At 44.3% G+C, this 17,939-nt stretch overlaps 1 long non-coding RNA gene across 1 annotated transcript; it reads left to right on the forward strand.

Annotated features, from left to right (window-relative positions):
* The first annotated feature begins 747 nt into the window (after positions 1–747).
* On the forward strand, positions 748–2,347 carry LOC106026001 (uncharacterized). Its single transcript, XR_001199614.3, has 2 exons — positions 748–929; positions 1,293–2,347. It is a non-coding gene; the product is annotated as an uncharacterized LOC106026001 (long non-coding RNA).
* The last annotated feature ends 15,592 nt before the right edge of the window (positions 2,348–17,939 follow it).

Raw genomic sequence — 17,939 nt, forward strand, 5'->3', positions numbered from 1 at the left:
TGAAACGGGTGGTTGCTGAGCTCTGCTAATTAAATCCCAAATTTATCAATTTGGCTGCTTGGATTCCTATATTTTTCATGAACCCAGTTCCGAAAGTACAATAAGACTTAACCAATCCATAGATAAGGGTCCATTCATTTGAGGATTTACATTCCTGAACTATTATTATTGAAAGCTTTTCTTGCCCTTTACATTTTCTGAGTTACTGAAAAAGCTCATCTCATTATTAGCTTCAAGAGAAATTATAGCCCAGCCTTGGTGTCTATAACAGTCACGAATGCTTGATACCCAGCAGCTAATAAATTTGTTACTGGCCAGGGATTTAGCTCAGGGGCATAAGCACCTGCTTGGCAAGTGAGAGATTATGAGTTCAATCCCTAGTAACAAAATATAAATAAAAAATAATAAATTTGTTACTAAATTTCATATATTTATCATCCTTTTAGTAAATTAAATAAAATCATTTGCTGATTTCAACCTCAAACAGCTGCTTTCTGAACACGTTACTTCTAACTGCCTCTCGCTTATTTGTATAATTGAAACTTGGTGCTGTGGTTTGAATTAAGTGTCCTCTAAAATCTGTGTATAGGGGCTGGGGATTTAGCTCAGCGGCATAAGCGCCTGCGTTGCAAGCAGGCAGTCATGAGTTCGATCCCTGGTACTGATAAAAAGGAAAAAGACAAAATAAAATAAAATAAAATAAAATAAAATCTGTATATAAAGGCGCGGTCCTTCAGGGGGGTTTTGGGAGTGGTGTGGGCCTTTGAGAGGTGGGGCCTCACGGGAAGTCTTTGCTTCATTGGGGCCGTGTCTTACAGGACCCCCTGATTCTCTGCCTCTACTTCCTGCCTTATCTTGTGACTACTTGTGTTCTGGCCATTGCCACCTGCTGTCCTCAGAAGCCAAACCGAGGGGCCGCCTGATCTCGGGTAAATACCTCCAAATTGTGAGCTTAAATAAACTCATTCTAGCGGGCCTCTAGTCCCAGCGGTGGGTCAGGGGACCAAGATGGAAAAGGTCACTTGAGCCCAGGGATTCAACAGCAGTCAGGGCCTCCTGCTAACCCTAACCTTGCAAGGCAAAACAAGCCAGGCGTGGTGGAGCATGCTTTAAGCTCAGTCTTCTAGGGGGCTGAGGCAGGATTCCATATTTGAGCCTCATCTGGGCAATCTGGTGACTCAAAATAAGGCTGGGGATATAAGTCACTGTGAATTCCCTGGGTTCAATCCCTACACTGCAAATCATAGTAATGCTGATGATGATATGGACAATTTGTTGTTATGATGCTCTAGGTGGACTGGGAAATTCTCATCACACCTACACTGACAGAAGGTCTGAGACACTGGACTCCTGCATCTAGGCCTCAGTGCTGGCTCCCAGTGGGCCCGCCCTCTCCTTGAGGGCCCCCGTCCTTCCGTAACCTATAGCCTCACAGCAGAATCCATCCCAAGAGCAGAAGCTGTAAGTCCTCTTGAGGCCAAACTGGACAAACTGGAATTCATGCGATGTTACCTCTGCCGTGTTCTGCTACCTTACCACATGTCAGCAAGACCAGCCCAGCTAAGAAATTCTTCTCCCTCTCTTACTTTTTGTTCTTTGAGACAGTCTCTCAGTATGTAGTTCAGCCTGGCCTCTACTCATGACCATCCTCCTGCCTCGGCTTCCTGGGTGCAAGGATTCCAGGCATGTACCACCATGCCAGACAAGATTCTCTCCCTTTTTTTTTTTTTGGTACTGGGGATAGAACCCATAACCTTGCACTTGCCAGGCAGGCACTGTGCTTCTGAGCTATGTCCTCAGGCAAACAAAATATTTTTTAATTGAAGAGTCTCATACATAACATGATCACTTAGAGAAATCTATTCAATCTACCATATATGAGTTTGAAATGTATTTTTAAAATATGATTTTTAAAAAATTTTTTTGTGTTTTTCATTTTTATCAGTACCAGGGATCGAACTCACGACGGCCTGCTTGCAAGGCAGCTGCTTATGCCACTGAGCTAAATCCCCAGCCCTAAAATATGAATATATTTTGAAACTTCCCTATTTTGAAACAGAGATTAAAAATCAGAAACTTCTAGAATAACAAAAAAATTAAGTGAAATGCCGGGCATGGTGCCTCACGCCTGTAATCCCAGCACTCGGGAGGCTGAGGCAGGAGGATCCTTGTGAGTTCGAGACCAGCCCGGGCAACACAGTGAACTCAAGGCCAGCCTGAACTGCATAATGAGACCCTGTCTCACAAAGACAAATAAATAAGTGAAATAAGATACTATTTGAAATCAGAAACTGCTGGGTAAAGACTGTCAAATAATAATAATAATAATAATAATAATAATAACAAACTTACTGATTTTTGCACACTGAATTTTTAAAACACTCTAATGTTATCCATTTGGCCTGCATGCACAAATCGCTCTCCCAAGAATTTGGGAGACTGGCCCAGCGGGTCATGTTCCAGTTCAAGTTAATGTGTGTGCATCACGTGGTTGATAATCACTAATGGATACGTTTCACCCACTTTTCAGGGAGCCATGGGAAAGGAGTAAGACCTCCAGACCCAGGGGAAGAGAGAGAATATGGTTAACTAATAAGTGAGGCAGGCCATGGTAAATACCCTGTGTCCCAAACCGGGCCCAGAGCTCCTTGGCAGAGCGCTTTGCCTAGCACCTAGGGGCCCAGATTCATCCTCAGCCCCTGAATCAAAATCACGTCTGCTGCAAAGTGCTCTAGGAGATGGGGCAGGCTGAGTTCTGCTGCCTGCCTGGATGCATTTGCCGTGGGCAAATAGAGATGAGAAGCACGGGTGAAACTTCAAAAAACACTAAACTTCCTAATGGCACCACGTGCCTGTAATTTCAGCTTCCTGGGAGACTGAGGCAGGAGGATTGTGAACTTGAGCACAGCCTGGGTAACTTAGCTAGACTCTATACCTAAATAAATAAACAAGTCGATAAATGAAATAAACTGAGCATGGGGGCACATGCTGTAATCTCAGCTTTTGGGAGGCTGAAGCAGGAGGATGGCCATGAGTTCTTCAAGGCCAGTCTAGGATACACAGTAACAACATGACCAAAAAAAAAAAAAGAATATTAAATAAAATAGGTTGGAGATGCAGGTCACAGATAGCATGCCCTTGTGTTCAATCTCAGTATAAAAACCAATAAAATTAACATTAATTTTTTTTTTATCTTTGTGAGATAGGGTCTCTATGCAGTTCAGGCTGGCCTTGAACCCACTTTGTAGCCCAGGCTGGTCTCGAGCTCACAAGGATCCTCCTGCCTCAGCCTCCCAAGTGCTAGGATTACAGGTGTGAGTCATCAGGCCTGGCTAACATTAAATTTTTGAAGTCATAACAGTGGAAGACCCAAGCACTGAAATAAATGACAATGAGAACTGTCACGAAGGGGGCTGGGGGTTTAGCTCAGCAGCATAAGCACCTGCCTTGCAAGCAGGCAGTTGTGAGTTCGATCCCTGGTACTGATGAAAAAGGAAAAAGACAAAAAAAAAAAAAAAAAAAGAACTGTCACAAAGCCCATTGTGGTGGTGCATGCCTATAATCCCACCATCCTTCAGGAGGCTGAGGCAGGAAGGTTGCCCACCAAAAGCTTAAAACCAGTCTGAACTACATTGCAAGACCCTGTCCCAGATAGACAGACAGACAGAAGATAGATGATGAAAAACTGTATTGTCAAGGACCTTTGGCTTTGGATGACACTGTAAGTAGACAAAAATATGGGACTGGGGATATAGCTCAGGAAGAGAATATTTGTCTAGCATGGATGAGGTTCCATACTCAGTAATGAGAGGAGGAGAAGGTCACCATCATTTTTGGAGTCCTGCAGATCCTCTACCACACTAAATGTAAACAGACCATGAAACTGAACAATATGAAGTTGCTTTTGTTGTTGTTGTTACCAGGGATCAGACTCACGACCTTGCTGTGCTGCTGAGCTAAGTACTGGCCTTTATTTTTTGTCTTTTTGAAACAAGGGTTTGTTATGACTTTATTTTTTTTAAGCCAGTCAAATTCAGCAGTGTGTGGGGGGGTTGTATACCAACTTTAGTGACACTAATGTTAATAACGTCTGATAACCCACTGCTATTGGACCAGCCTGTTATGACTTTAGATTGGCCTTGAACTCACTCTGTAGCCCAGGCTGGTCTTGAACAGCAATCCTCTTGCCTCGGCTTCTAGAGTGCTGGGATTATAGATGTGTACAACCATTCCTGGCAAAAACTGCCATTTTTTTCAGACAAAAGTAATTGATTAGCAACAGTTTCACTGGGTTCAACCTAGGAGTTGCCAAGAGTCTGGATATAGACATTCACAGTGGTGCATTTTTATTTTGGTTTTATTTTTTTAGAATCTCACTATATAGTTCAGGCTGGCCTTGATCTCAGTACATGACTTAGGCTGGTCTCAAATCCCAGCAATCCTCCTGCTTCAGCCTCCTGATTGCTGGGGTTACAGACGCTCACCCACACACCCCACACTCCCATGCGTTTTGTAGCAAGGCCTATGCACTTTGAGTTTGGATCTTACTTGTCACTCACTCCAGTGCCCTGGAGCAGTGAATGTACTTGGTCTCAGTTCTCTAATCTGTGAAATGGGGTTAGCACCACTTTGCCTGCTGTCCTGCCAGGATGCATTATGGGAACAGGCAATTAATTAGTCTGTACTATCCAGATGCAGGATCTGGGATGATGCCCGGTGGCTTGTTATTACTTGGCATTTTTTTTTTTTTTTTTTTGGCTTTTTCGTTTTTACTGGTACCAGGGATCGAACTCACGACTCCCTGCTTTCGAGGCAGGCGCTAATGCTGCTGAGCTAAATCCCCAGCCCCTACTTGGCATATTTTTAGCTTGAAGACATAGAAAATGTCAGTAGCTGGCTCTCCTAGCATTTGTTGCCTAGTAGCTTTTTTTTTTTTTTTGTCTTTTTTGAGACAGGGTCTCGCTATGCAGTTCAGGCTGGCCTTAAACGCACTTTGTAGGCTTGGCTGGTCTCGAACTCACAATGATCCTCCTGCTGCAGCTTCCTGAGTGCTGGGATTACAGGCGTGAGCCACCATGCCAAATAGCTTGTTGCAGGCATCAGTTGTAAACCTTTTTTTTCCACCAGGGATTGAACCCAGGGCCTTTGCCCTGTGCCACATCACCAGAGGGTTTTTGTTTGTTTGTTTGTTTTGTCTTTTATTTTGAGACAGAGGCTTACCAAGTGGCTAAATTACCCAGCTTGAGCCTAATTTTTTTTTCCATATTTTATTTTGAGACAGAGACTCAGCAAGTGGCTAAATTACCCAGCCTGAGGCTAAATTGCCTCAGCCTTCCAGAAGGAAGTTTGGAAAACTAACTTTTCTACTAGGAAAAGGGGTATTTTTCCTTCCCTTGAGCAATGCTATTCTGACCATCTCACTTTGCTTTGTTTCCTGATGGAGACATCATATGTGATTAAAATCACTGATATATAATTTATTTAATGTCAACTGGGAATGGGAATGCCCGGCAGAAACTCCAGCACTTAGGAGTCTAGGGCAGGAGGATCACCAGTTTGAACACAGTCTGGGCAACTTGGTGAGTAAGTCATTGCATTTTGTTCTTTTTGGAGATAGGGTCTCCCTATGCATTCGGGCTGGCCTTGAACTCACTATGTAGCCCAGGTACTTGTGCTTTTTTTTTTTTTTTTATTGGTACCTGGGATCGAACTCACAACCATGCACTTTTTTTTTTTTTGGTCTTTTTCCTTTTTATCGGTACCAGGGATCGAACTCACGACTGCCTGCTTCCAAGATAGGCGCTTATGCCGCTGAGCTAAATCCCCAACCCCTGTACTTGTACTTTAAATTTGGGGCAGTCTTCCTGCCTCAGCCTCCCAAGTACTAGAATTACAGGCATATGCCACTTCACCCAACTAATTTAGTGAATTAATGTAAGACCCAGTTTCAAAATCAGAAATTAAGAAAGGACTGGGATTGGGTGTGGGTTCTAGGGCAGCCTGGGCTATGTGGTAAGCTGAAGACCAGCATAGACTGCATAGTGAGACATTGTCTCAAACAAACAAACAAACAAACAAACAAACAAAAAAGATTGTATCATGAAAAAATGACAAACTGATTTTCTTTGGCATATAAGGTTCTTGAAGCAAACAGAGAGAGTTAACTTAGTAGCCTCAAGCTTTGCTCCCTGCTGAGAAAAGCAGTTCATTAAACTAAAATTAACTTTCACACCGAAGGTGCCAATTTTTGCTTTTACATTTTTCACATACTTCAAAAGTAAAAGAAAAAGTCCTGTGTTTTAATGAGAAAGAAAACTAATTTGAGATTCTAAGAAATTTGCAAGTTTTAGGCCTGGCAAACTAGCAATGGGTGGAAGAATTTCTTTCTTGTCTTCCTTTTACTGTGCTAAGAATCAAACCCAGGGTCTTGAGCACACTAGGGAAATGCTCCATCTCTGAGCTACATCCCCAGCCGAAGGGGAAGATCGGAAGTAATGAGCTGTAATACCTATTCGTGGTTACTGGTAAAATAGTAAAAGTGGACCCTAGCATGGTGGGGCAGACCTGCAATCCCAGCACTCGGGAGGCTGAGGCAGGAGGATTGCCGTGAGTTCAAGGCCAGCCTGAGCTACACATGGAGAACCTGTGTCAAATAAAATAAACAAATAAATAATAAAAATTACCACACAAGAATCCCTGAGTTGCTATTGTTACCATTACCACATGGGAAAGTGGACAGCATGCTGGCCACTGTAGTGACACATTAATTCAGACACAGTTATTCTCCTGAGGTGGTTTAGCCCAGAAGACCTTCAGATTTGGAGGACAAGCAGTCATATGTCGCTTGCCGCTGCTTAGATGTCATTATAATCAGGGAGACGGGGGACAGATTCTGAACTCCTGGTGCTGGGCCAGAGCCAACCAGACAGTGGTGCTTCCTCTTCCTGACTTGGCCGAGAAGGATGCTGTGACATTCTGCAGCCTTGGCCACCAGACTTCAGTGGCATAAAACCAGGTCTGTGGCTCAGCCCACCTTTGACTTCTGGGGACGTGCAGTGTAGGTGTCTTCGGCTGTGTTTCTCCAGGATTGTGGTTGTTGCTTTTGCTTGCTTGCCAGGCAGGTGGTGGCTCAGTCCAGAACACAGGCTGTGTAGTCCAGGTTGCCCTCAAACTTGCGATTCTTCTGCTTCTGGCTCTCAAGTATGGGGACACAGGCCACCATGTGTGTCATCCCAGGCCATTCCTAGAGGGTGGCAGTGGAAATCCACTTGTTTCTTACCAGGAGCCACTCCAAAGGTCCTCCGTGCCCTTTACTACAAACAAGTGCTATTCCACCTGCTTCGAAGTTTCCAAAGATACAGCCCGGAGAGAGGAAAGCAACCCACTGTCGATGCCTCTGGTTTGGTTTGGTTTGGTTTGCTCAAATGGGATCCTGATGCCTACGCCAGGCTGGCTTTGAACTCGAGGCAGTCTTTCTGCCTCAGCCTCCCAGGTGCTGTTATTTATAGGTATGTCCTACACCTGGTACATCGAAGACATCATGACATGTTTAAAGTTGCAGAGTTAGCTGAGTCTATCATTGTCCAACATCCCTAGTCCTAGCATCTCGCAAGCTGAGGCAGGAGGGTCACCGCAAGTTTGAGGCCAGCCTAAACCACATACATAGTGAGTACAAAGCCAGTCTGAACTACGTCCATGGCGAGACCAGGTCTCAAAGTAAGTAAACAAGTAGTAAACAAATAAATAATGAAGGGGGCTCAGAAGTAGCTCAGGGGTCAAGAATGAATGACTGAATGAGGAGTAAGTAGCTCTGGGAGGTCTCAGTGTCCTCAGTTAGCAACACCGGCCACGGTAGTCATTGGAAGACAGTCGCCCGGACGTGTTCGCGAGTGGTCCAGGCTGCTCCTGACCCATGCCCTGTCAAGACTCCGAGGGCCTCTGCCTGCCTCCCCTCCAGGCCGGGCTTCGTGGGTCCCAGCACAAGTGCCCAGAGCCCTGGAGCAGCTCTGCCTCTTTTTTCAGCGCTGGCTTGGCCACGCAGCCCAAGGCCTCCCTCCCACACTGTCACCGCAGCCCACCAAGTGACACTGCTGTCTCCCAGACCCCACCAGGCATCTGCCTGCTCCACCTCTGGGCCTTTTCTCCCTGTCACCTCCCGTGGCTGGGACAGTGCCATGTCTTGTGTCTTCCTTCTCCTCCCTGGGGAAGTGGTTTTTTGTTTGTCTGTTTGTTTGGTTTTTGATACAGGGTCTCACTATGTAGTCCAGGCTGGCCTAGAACTCACAGTCATCCTTCTGCCTCAGCTTCCTGAGTGCTGGGATCACACGCCTGTGCCGATCATCGAGCCACAAGGAGGTCTCTTCCGGACAGCTTCGAGGGCACTCTGGTCCCCCACATCCTGACTGTGACTGTGTGGCACCTACAGCAGTTGTATTTAAATTTTTTTTTTTGTCTTTTTCCTTTTTATTAGTACCAGGGATCGAACTCATGACTACTTGCTTGCAAGGCAGGCACTTATGCCGCTGAGCTAAATCCCCAGCCCCCAAGTTGTATTTAATTTTGCAATACTGGGCATTGAACAAGGGCCGCTATCATGAGCTACATCCTCCACACTTAATTTTTTGTGTCAAGACAAGGTCAAGGGCTGGGGATTTAGCTCAGCGGCATGAGCACCTGCCTGGCAAGTACAAGGTCATGAGTTTGATCCCTGGTACCGCCCCCCACCCCAAAAAAAGACAAGGTAACTACATTGCCAGAATACCCAGGCTGGGCTTGAACTTGCAATTCTCTTGCCTCAGCCTCCCAGATAGCTGGGACTACAGGCCCACACTATCACCATCCCTGGTTGAATCTAAAGGAATTTGTACAAATCTTTTGTTACTCAAAATAAAATGCCTTTTTTTTTTATATGCAGGTTTTATTTTCAGTGGTCCAACATTGTGGAAACTAACACCACTGAGCTATACATTTAAAAGTGGGTCCCCCAGCCAGATGTAGCACATGTTTTCCAGTTACTCAGGATGCTGAGACAGGAGGATCACAAATTAGAGCCCAGCCTGGGCAGTTTAGCAAGATTGGGCCTGAAAATTTAAAAATTAAAAAGTGGCTGGGGATGTGGTTTACTGGCAGAGCAACTCTGGGGTTAGATCCTCAATATTTAAAAGAATAAAAGTAAAAGTTGGGGGATGTAGCTTAGCGGTAGAGGGCTTGCCTTGCATGTGTGGGAAGCCCTAGATTTAACCCCGCCTTTTCTTTCAAAAAATTTTAAAACTTCTGTTAAACATCTAAATGTCTATCATCCACTTCCCTTGCTAATTTTTAAAAATAAAACATGCCAGGCATAGTGGTGCACATCTGTAGTCCCAGGACTCAGGAGGCTGAGCCAGGAGGATCACCATGAGTTTGAGGTCAGCCTAGGCTACAGAGTGAGACCCTGTCTTAACACACAAACAAACATATGACATATTAAGCACACTATTTTCTTTTCTTTCTTTTTTTGAGACAGGGTCTTGCTGTGTAGTTCAGGTTGAATTTGAACTTACTGTGTGTCCCAGGCTGCCTCAAACTTAAAGCAGTCCTCCTTCCTCAGCCTCCTGGGTGATGGGATTACATGCATGCACAACCACAACTGCTAGGAATACTGTTTTAACTGTGCTGTTATGCATATGTATGTCTGTATCTGTGTACATGTATGTGTGTTACTAAAGGGTTAGAACACAGGGCCTTGTACACACTACACAAGCATGCTAAAATTCAGCTACTTCTCTAAGCCTTTGAATATTTTATTTTATTTTTTGAAAGCAGGGCTAAAATTGCCCAGCCTTGATCTGAACTGGCAGCATTTCTATAGCCTCTATTGTGCTGTCACACTGGGGTTTGCTTTTTTTTTTTTTTCCTTTCAATTTGTGGTACTAAGAATTGAACCTCAAATTGATCCTCATTTTCAAGACAAGTGTTTTTTGTTTTGGTACAAGGCCTCACTATGTAGTCCAGGCTGGCCTTGACCTTACCCATGCAGGCCAGGCTGGACTCCTACTCACATGCTCCTCTTGCCTTGGTCCCCGAGTGCTGGGGTTACAGGTGTGCACCACCACGCTTGGCTCTCAAGAAGACCTTTTTTTGTTAGTGACTGAGAATGGAGTCTAGTATGGTTTGGATCTGGATGCCCCTCCCAAGCCTCATGTACTGGCAAGTGGAGCTTTGGGGAGTTGGTTTGAGGCAAAAGGGTGATTAGCAGGCTTTAAGTTATGACGGCAGATATCGTGTCTCCATGATGAGAAAGTAGCTAAGATACATTTTGATACCAGAAGTAGGGTTGTTGCTGTGATTATCTGACTGAATAGTTTAGATATTGAAACTGGCGTGTTGCTAGAGGATTTTGGAAAGGTTTGGAGATGCTGGCTGGAGAAGCAGCTCTGAAATGCATAAAGGGGTGCCACATGAGGCCATGAGGCCAGCTGGGGCTACATAGTAAGTTTAAGGCCAGCCTAAACCACATAGTGAGACAGTGAGACTTTGTCTCAAAAAAAAAAAAAAAAAAAGATTAGGCCTGCAAATATGGAGTGGAAGTGAACTTGGTTGCTAAAAAGATTTTCATCAGAAGTACTTTGGGAAGCTGGGGGTGGTGATGCACCCTTGTAATCCCAGCACTCATCAGGTTGAATGAAGCAGGAGGATTGTTGCAAGTTTGAGACCAGCCTGAGCTACAAAGGGAGCTCAAGTCCAGCCTGAACTGCATAGGAGACCCTGTCTCAACCCCCATCTCCCCCGCAAAAAAAGTACTTTAGGCCAAGCATGCAGGGGCAGATACCTATAATCCCAGCATTTGGGAGGCTGAGGCAGGAGGATCACTGTGAGTTTGAGGGCAGCCTGGGCTACATAGTGAGTTCAAGACCAGCCTGAACTATGCAGTAAGAGCCTGTCTAAAGACAAAACAAATCCCGTTCCCCTAAAAACCCAGAAAAACCAAAAAATGAAGTTCTTTGCAACAGGACAAGAGGAAAAATGCCTGGAGGGATGTGAGGAAATAGCAAGGCTCCACCCTTTGGGGGTTCAGCATTGCAAAGGCAAAGGACCTTGCTTTGAGAAGAGCCCCAGGGTGCTCTGTTGGAGGAGGGCTTGACTGTGTTCAGCCATCCAGGCACTCAGAGGCCTCTAGAGCCACCAGCAAAATGCAAAAGGGCCTGGCTACTGCAACAGCTGGCAGCAGACCATGGTATCATCCATGTGGTCCCAGTGAAACCGAGGGTGCAGTGGAGACCCCAGGAGGATGGAGAAGCCAGGAACGTGGACCCTCTGAGGAGAGCTGCAAGCAGAGAGCTCCAAGGGCTGCTGTAGGGACAGGGCAGCCCAAGCCCTTTGGAACAGGACAGGGTCACATCTTGCCACAGATTGCCATGGGCACTGGACCTGGAGCTACAAGGTTTAACATGTGCTCTGCTGGATTTCCGTCTTGCCTTGGTCCCATTCATCTCTACCCACCCCCACCTCTCCCTTTTGGCCTGGGAGTGTTCACCCTGTGCCTTTCTATGTGGACATAGCTTAACTTTCTTTGTATTTTTATGGGACCTCACTGCTAAGATTTTGCCTTATGTCTCAGAGGGGGCTCTGGACTTGGCCTTCTCACCAGTGCTTGAACTAATTTTGGGACTTTGGCTGTCTTAGAGACAGACTGAATGCATCCTGCGTAAAGGAATGTGCCTGAGGCTTTTGAGACCCAAGGTCAAATGTTAAGAGTTTGTATTTAGATGGCCCCCCAAAAGCCTCACGTGCTATCAGAGGGCTTTGGGGAAGTGACTGGATCATGGGTGTAACATGAGTTACACAGCTGAGTGGTGTGTTGGGAGGAGAAGTCTGGTTGGAGGGGTGTCCGGGGGGTGTGGCCTGGAAGGTTATATCTGCCTCCCTCCTCCTCCCTTGATCCCTCTGCTTCAACCCTCCTCATGCAGCACTGCCCGGAACCCTCTACAGACTGTGAGTCCAAATTAATCATTCCTTAAATTGTGGGTATCAGGCATTTTGTCTCAGCACTGAGGAAGCACAGTAACTAAGACAGGATCCAATCAAGGAAAAAAGGAAAAATAATTCATCTTTTTTTTGGGGGGGGGTCTTTTTGCCTTTTTATCGGTACCAGGGATCGAACTCACAACTGCCTGCTTGCAAGGCAGGTGCTTATGCCACTGAGCTAAGTCCCCAGCCCCAATTCATCTTTTTTTAGTACAGAGAATTGAGCCTAGGACCTCTACACTGAATATATCTGCAGACTTCTTTTTAATTTTTATTTTGAAGCAAGGTCTTAAAGAGGGGCTAAGTTGGGGCTGGAGATTTAGCTCAGCAGCATAAGTGCCTGCCTTGCAAGCAGGCAATTGTGAGTTCGATCCCCGGTACAGATAAAAAGGAAAAAGACAAAAATAAATAAATAAATAAAAATAAAAATTAAGAGGGGCTAAGTTGCCCAAACTGGTCCTGAATTTGTAATCATCCTGCCTCAGTATCCCATCAAGCATCTCTAAGCCCAGTTTAACACGCCTGTGTGCTTGTGTGTATCTGTGTCTGTTGCTAGGGAATGAATGTGCTGATATACATCTTCAGCCTTATTTATTGTCTTTTTCATTTTTATTGGTACCAGGGATTGAACTCACGACCGCCTGCTTGCAAGGCAGGTGCTTATGCCACTGAGCTAAACCCCCAGCCCCAACCTTTTTTTATTTTTTGAGAAAGAGTTCTACTACATTGCTACATTGCCCAGCTGGGATCAGTCCTGCCTCAGCCTCCCAGAGTGCTGGGATTTCAGGCATGCATCACCAAGCCCAGTTTCAGCTTGTTTTTTTTTTTGTTTAATGCATTTTCTCCAAGAAATCAGTTTCATTTATGACCATTAATTCTGTGCTATCCAACTGGCCTTCTTCACATCTAATAATGTATACGCAAGAGGACACATATACATCTACTCAGACAGACAGTAATGCATGAAATCAGTGAAGTGAGTTTGGCAGTAAAACACCAGGTGTGGTGGTGCACGCCTGTAATTTCAGCATGGAGGCTGAGGCAGGAAGATCACTGAGTTCAAGGCCAGCCAGGATATATTGTAAGACTCAGTCTCAAAAAAACAAAAAAAATCCAAACAAATAGTAAGACAACAATAAAACTAGTAATGGCTTTAACATTTTTGGGGGTTGCTGGATATCAAACCCAGGGACTCCCACTTGCTAAGCATTTTCAACCAGTTAAGTATAACTTTGGCTTGTATCTGGCTTTACACTCAGCACATAGAGGCTCAGGGCTCAGCAAGGGTGGTAGTATCTGTCGATATGGTTTTGTTTTTGTTTTTGAGACAAGGTCTCATTGTATAGTCCAGACTGAACTTGAACTCACTATGTAGACTGGCCTGGAACTTTCGGTGATATTCCTGCTTCAGCCTCCTGGAATGGTGTGATTATAAGTGTGTGTCAGCATGCTTGGCCAGAATGTTTTCAGGCCCCAGTAATATTCCATTGTACCTGTGCAGCCCATTTGTTTCCCTACTAGTGAGGTGACGGATACCTGGTGCCCACTTTTTGGTTCATGTCATCAGTGCTGTTGTGTGCATGTGTACACACGTGCTGGAGTTAGCTTGGTAAACTGAAGATCAAATCAACTTTCCAGTCAGCAAGCATGTGTTGCATTAAAACTGTGGGATCAGGGGCTGAGGATTTAGCCCAGCGGCATAAGCACCTGCCTTGCAAGCAGGTGGTTGTGAGTTTGATCCCCAGTACCTATAAAAATAAAAAAATAAAAAACTGTGGGATCAATCACTGATTTCACTAATCTATTGCTTTGATGGAGAAAGTTACAGAATTTCCAGATCCTCTGTGCTAGGAACTTTATGAGGGGTCTGCCCCAGACCCTGATTGGGAGAGGGTGTGGGCGCAAGGGGCAGGTCAAGGCCAAGGCCAAGGCCAGGAGCACAGCTGACATCACAGCTTTGTTAAATGGGCACCTTCGACAACTGCTTTTGTCACAACCTGCTTCCCTGTGGGAAGTGATCGCTTGGATTTAAATTTAGTACTTTGTCATTCTTTCAAGTTTTGTTTTTTAAAAAATATTCCCTGAGAGCTGAGCATGGCAGTGCATGCCTATGATCCCAGCCCTCCGGAGGCTGAGGCAGGAGGATTGCTGAGAGTTGCAGACCAGCCAGCGCTACAGAGTGAGCTCAAAGCCAGACTGAACTGCACGGCAAGACCCTGTCTCGAAAAAAACCTAAACAAATAAATTCCATGAAATCACTGCCATCCACATTGTGTAGATGCAGTGGTCTTTTTTTCTTTTTTCAATATGCTTCACGAATTTGCATGTTGCCCTTGTGCAGGGCCCCTGCTAATCTCTGCATCCTTCCCACTTTAGCAGATGAGCAGCTGAATCAAGCATGCACAGAAGCCTGGGCTGGCTTCAGTGATAAAATTCATTTGGTGGGATTTATATTTTTGTTCACTTTCTTTATAGTTTAAGACTGTCTGGCTTTGGCAGGGTCACTTAATTTGTTTTGCTTTGATTTTTGGCTCTTCTGACGATTGAACCTGCAGAGCAGTGAGCTACATCTACAGCCCATTTTATTTTTGTTTATTTTTTTTGTGGTACTGTGAGTTGAACCGAAGGCCTTTACCCTGAGCTGCATCCTCAGCCATTTTTTGTTTTGAAACAGGATTTTGCTAAGCAGCTAAGTTACCCTGCACTGGCCTTGAACTTGAGATTTTCCTGCTGAAGCCTTCTGACTAGGATTTCAGTTGAATTGCTTTTTGACTAAATGAGCCAGCCTTAGTGACTTGACTTTCCTAAAACAGACATAGTTAACATTTTTCTTATGCTCAGTTTTTTATTTCTTTTTTTCGATACCGGGGATGGAACTCACGACCGCCTATTTGCAAGGCAGGTGCTTATGCCGCTGAGCTAAATCCCCAGCCCCTTATGCTCAGTTTTGAGCCCCTACTTTTTTCTTTTTTAAAGACAGGGTCTTACGTGCACTTTAAGCTGGTCTTGAGCTCATCTTGTAGCCAGGCTGGTCTCGAACTCGCAGTGACCCTCCTGCCTCAGCCTCCCCAGTGCTGGGATTACAGGCCTGCATCACCATGCCCCACAAAATCCTACATTTTTAATTGGAGTAGCAATGAAACTGACAAGGTTGTGGTCTGGTGGATGCCACTCATTTGGGCATTAGATCAGGGGACCTTTTAGGGGAGTGATGCCCCGCCCTGATTCAGGGAGGCAGACAGAAGTGACAGTCAGGGGAGCACAGGAGCCTGTAGTTGGAATTTGGCAGGATTTGTGGAATGCGTGAATTCCATAGATTGGCTTGATTTGGGCTCTAGAAACACTGCTAATGAAAGGAAGTGTAATGTAAAAAATAGCATTGTGAAATGAATTTATGAAAGGTCTGTCTCTTAGAAATTAACAGTTTCTTTTTATTTATATTTTTGAGATAGCTACTCATTCTGTAGTAAAGAACTCAAGATCCTCCTGCTTCAGCCTCCTGAGCACTAGAATGGGATTACAGGTGTGTACCAACAGACTTGGCTACATTTTTTTTTGTTGTTATTTTTAATGTATTAACTGGTGAGTAAAAATCATATTTATGGTATATTACATGATTTATATATATAACACCTTGACTTCAAGGTACTTAACATGTATGTATTACCTTTTTTTGTGTGTGAAAACCTACTCTTACTAATTTTAAGAATGCAAAGCTGGCCGTGATGGCACATACCTGTAATTCCAGCACTCAGGAGGCTAAGGCCGGAGGATCACTCCAAGTTTTTTTTTTTTTGTCTTTTTCCTTTTTATTGGTACCAGGGATCGAACTCACGACTGCCTGCTTGCAAGGCAGGCACTTATGCTGCTGAGCTAAACCTCCAGCTCCCTCACTCCAAGTTTGAGGGCAACCTGGGCTACATAGCAAGATCCTGCTTCAAAGCCAACAAACAAAACCATTAAAAATATAGTTATTAATGATGTACAAAATGGAGTAAAATTTATAATTGTTACTCTCTACTGTGATTCAGGAACTTAAAAAATAGAAAAAGCCAATTTGCTTTTAATTTAAAGTGTTCCTGTTTTGACAGTATTTATTTTATTCCTTTTTTTTTTCTTTTTTCTTTTTATCGGTACCAGGGATCGAACTCATGACTGCCTGCTTGCAAGGCAGGTGCTTATGCTGCTGAGCTAAATCCCCAGCCCCTAGAACAATTTTCAAAGTACTAGTCAACCACAATTTCATTTTGAGTTGTCCTTTAATGGTGATAAGAACCGTAAGTGCCTTACTACGAGACTGAAAATTTTTCTAAACAGTAATGAATTCACTGGAAGACATTGTTTACAGTAATTTTCTCCAGACTCGGATTATCACTGCTGTGTTTGCTTCTTTTTTGTTTGTCTTAGTTTTATGGAACAACTTAAAGGCACAACAGAGGAGCCAGGCATTTAGCTCAGTGGCACAAGTGCCTGCCTGGCAAATGTGAGGCTGTGGGTTTGATCCCTGGTACCAAAAACAAAACAAAACAAAAAATAAGTCAGACAAAACATAGTTATTTACAATAGTCTTTCTTCTTCTTTTTTTAAACAGGATTTTGCTACCTAGTTCAGACTGGCCTTAAACTCAGTATGGAGCCCAGGCTGGCCTTGAAGTTGGGTGGATCCTCCTGCCTCAGCTTAAGGAGTGCTGGGATTGCTGATATGTGCTACCACATCCAGTTGTAATTGCTTCTAGAGAAAGGAGTGTTGGCAGAGGGCATTCTACTCTTTCTGTTGAGACAGGTTTTCGTTATGTCATCAGGCGGCTCTGGAACTCCTGGGCTCAAGGAATCTTCCTGTGGAGCTCAGACTGTAGGTTAGCTCAGCCAGCCTGGTCTTTGCCATCCTTTTATGTAGTTTGTTCAAAGTTCTAGAAATGGAACCAAAGGTGTTCATACGGAGCCTTTTCTTTTTACTTATTTTTTTTATTATTTATTGTCATTTGAGGCAGTCACATTTTGTAGTTTAGGCTAGCCTTGAACTCACTTTGGAGTCCAGGGTTACCTTGGACTCTCAGAAATCCTCCTGCATCTGGGGCTGGGGATTTAGCTCAGTGGCATAAACACCTGCTTTGCAAGCAGGCAGTCATGAGTTTGATCCCCGGTACCAATAAAAAGGACAAAGACAAAAAAAAAAAAAAAAAAAAAGAAAGAAATCCTCCTGCATCAGCCTCCTGAGTGGTAATCCCACCATGAGGGTGTTTATTTTTATTCTGAGATTGGGTCTTGCTAAATCACTAAGTTGCCCAGGTTGGGTCTGAATGTGAGATCTTCCTGTCTCAGCCTTTCAGAGTGTTGGGATATTAGGCATGCTCTACCACACCTAGTAAACACCTATCATTTTACAGAGACTATTGTCTACTTAATTAATTAATAAATTAATTTAGTCTCTTTGAGACAGGGTCTCACTATGCAGTTAAGTATGCAGTTAAGGCTGGCCTTGAACTCACTTTTTTTTTTTTTTTGTTTCTTTGTTTCTAGGTTTTTGGGTTTTTTTTTTTTTTTTTTTTTTTTTTGGCTTTGGGGGGATGGGTTTGAGGCAATCCCCTGTACTGATAAAAAAACAAAAAGAAAAAAAAAAGATATGATTGTAATCCCTGTTATTCTATAGGTTGAATGAGACAAAAGGATTACAATTTGGAGCCCAGACTGGGCAATTTGGTAGGACCTTGTTTAAAAAAAAAAAAAAAAAAAGATGAGCCAGGCATGGCAGTAGGTAGTGCATGTATGTAATCCCAGCATTCAGAGGCTGAGGCAGGAGGATCGCTGTTTGAGGGCAATTCAAAGCCATGTTGAGTGTGGTGGCACATGCCTGTAATCTCAGCACTTGGGAGGTGAAGGCAGGAGGATTGCCCCCCCAAAAAATTGAGGTTGAAGATGTACCTTAGGGCCAAG

This window comes from Cavia porcellus, unplaced genomic scaffold (assembly GCF_034190915.1).
Source record: "Cavia porcellus strain 051 isolate PalLab524CR breed Dunkin Hartley unplaced genomic scaffold, mCavPor4.1 scaffold_16, whole genome shotgun sequence".
NCBI lineage: Eukaryota > Metazoa > Chordata > Mammalia > Rodentia > Caviidae > Cavia > Cavia porcellus.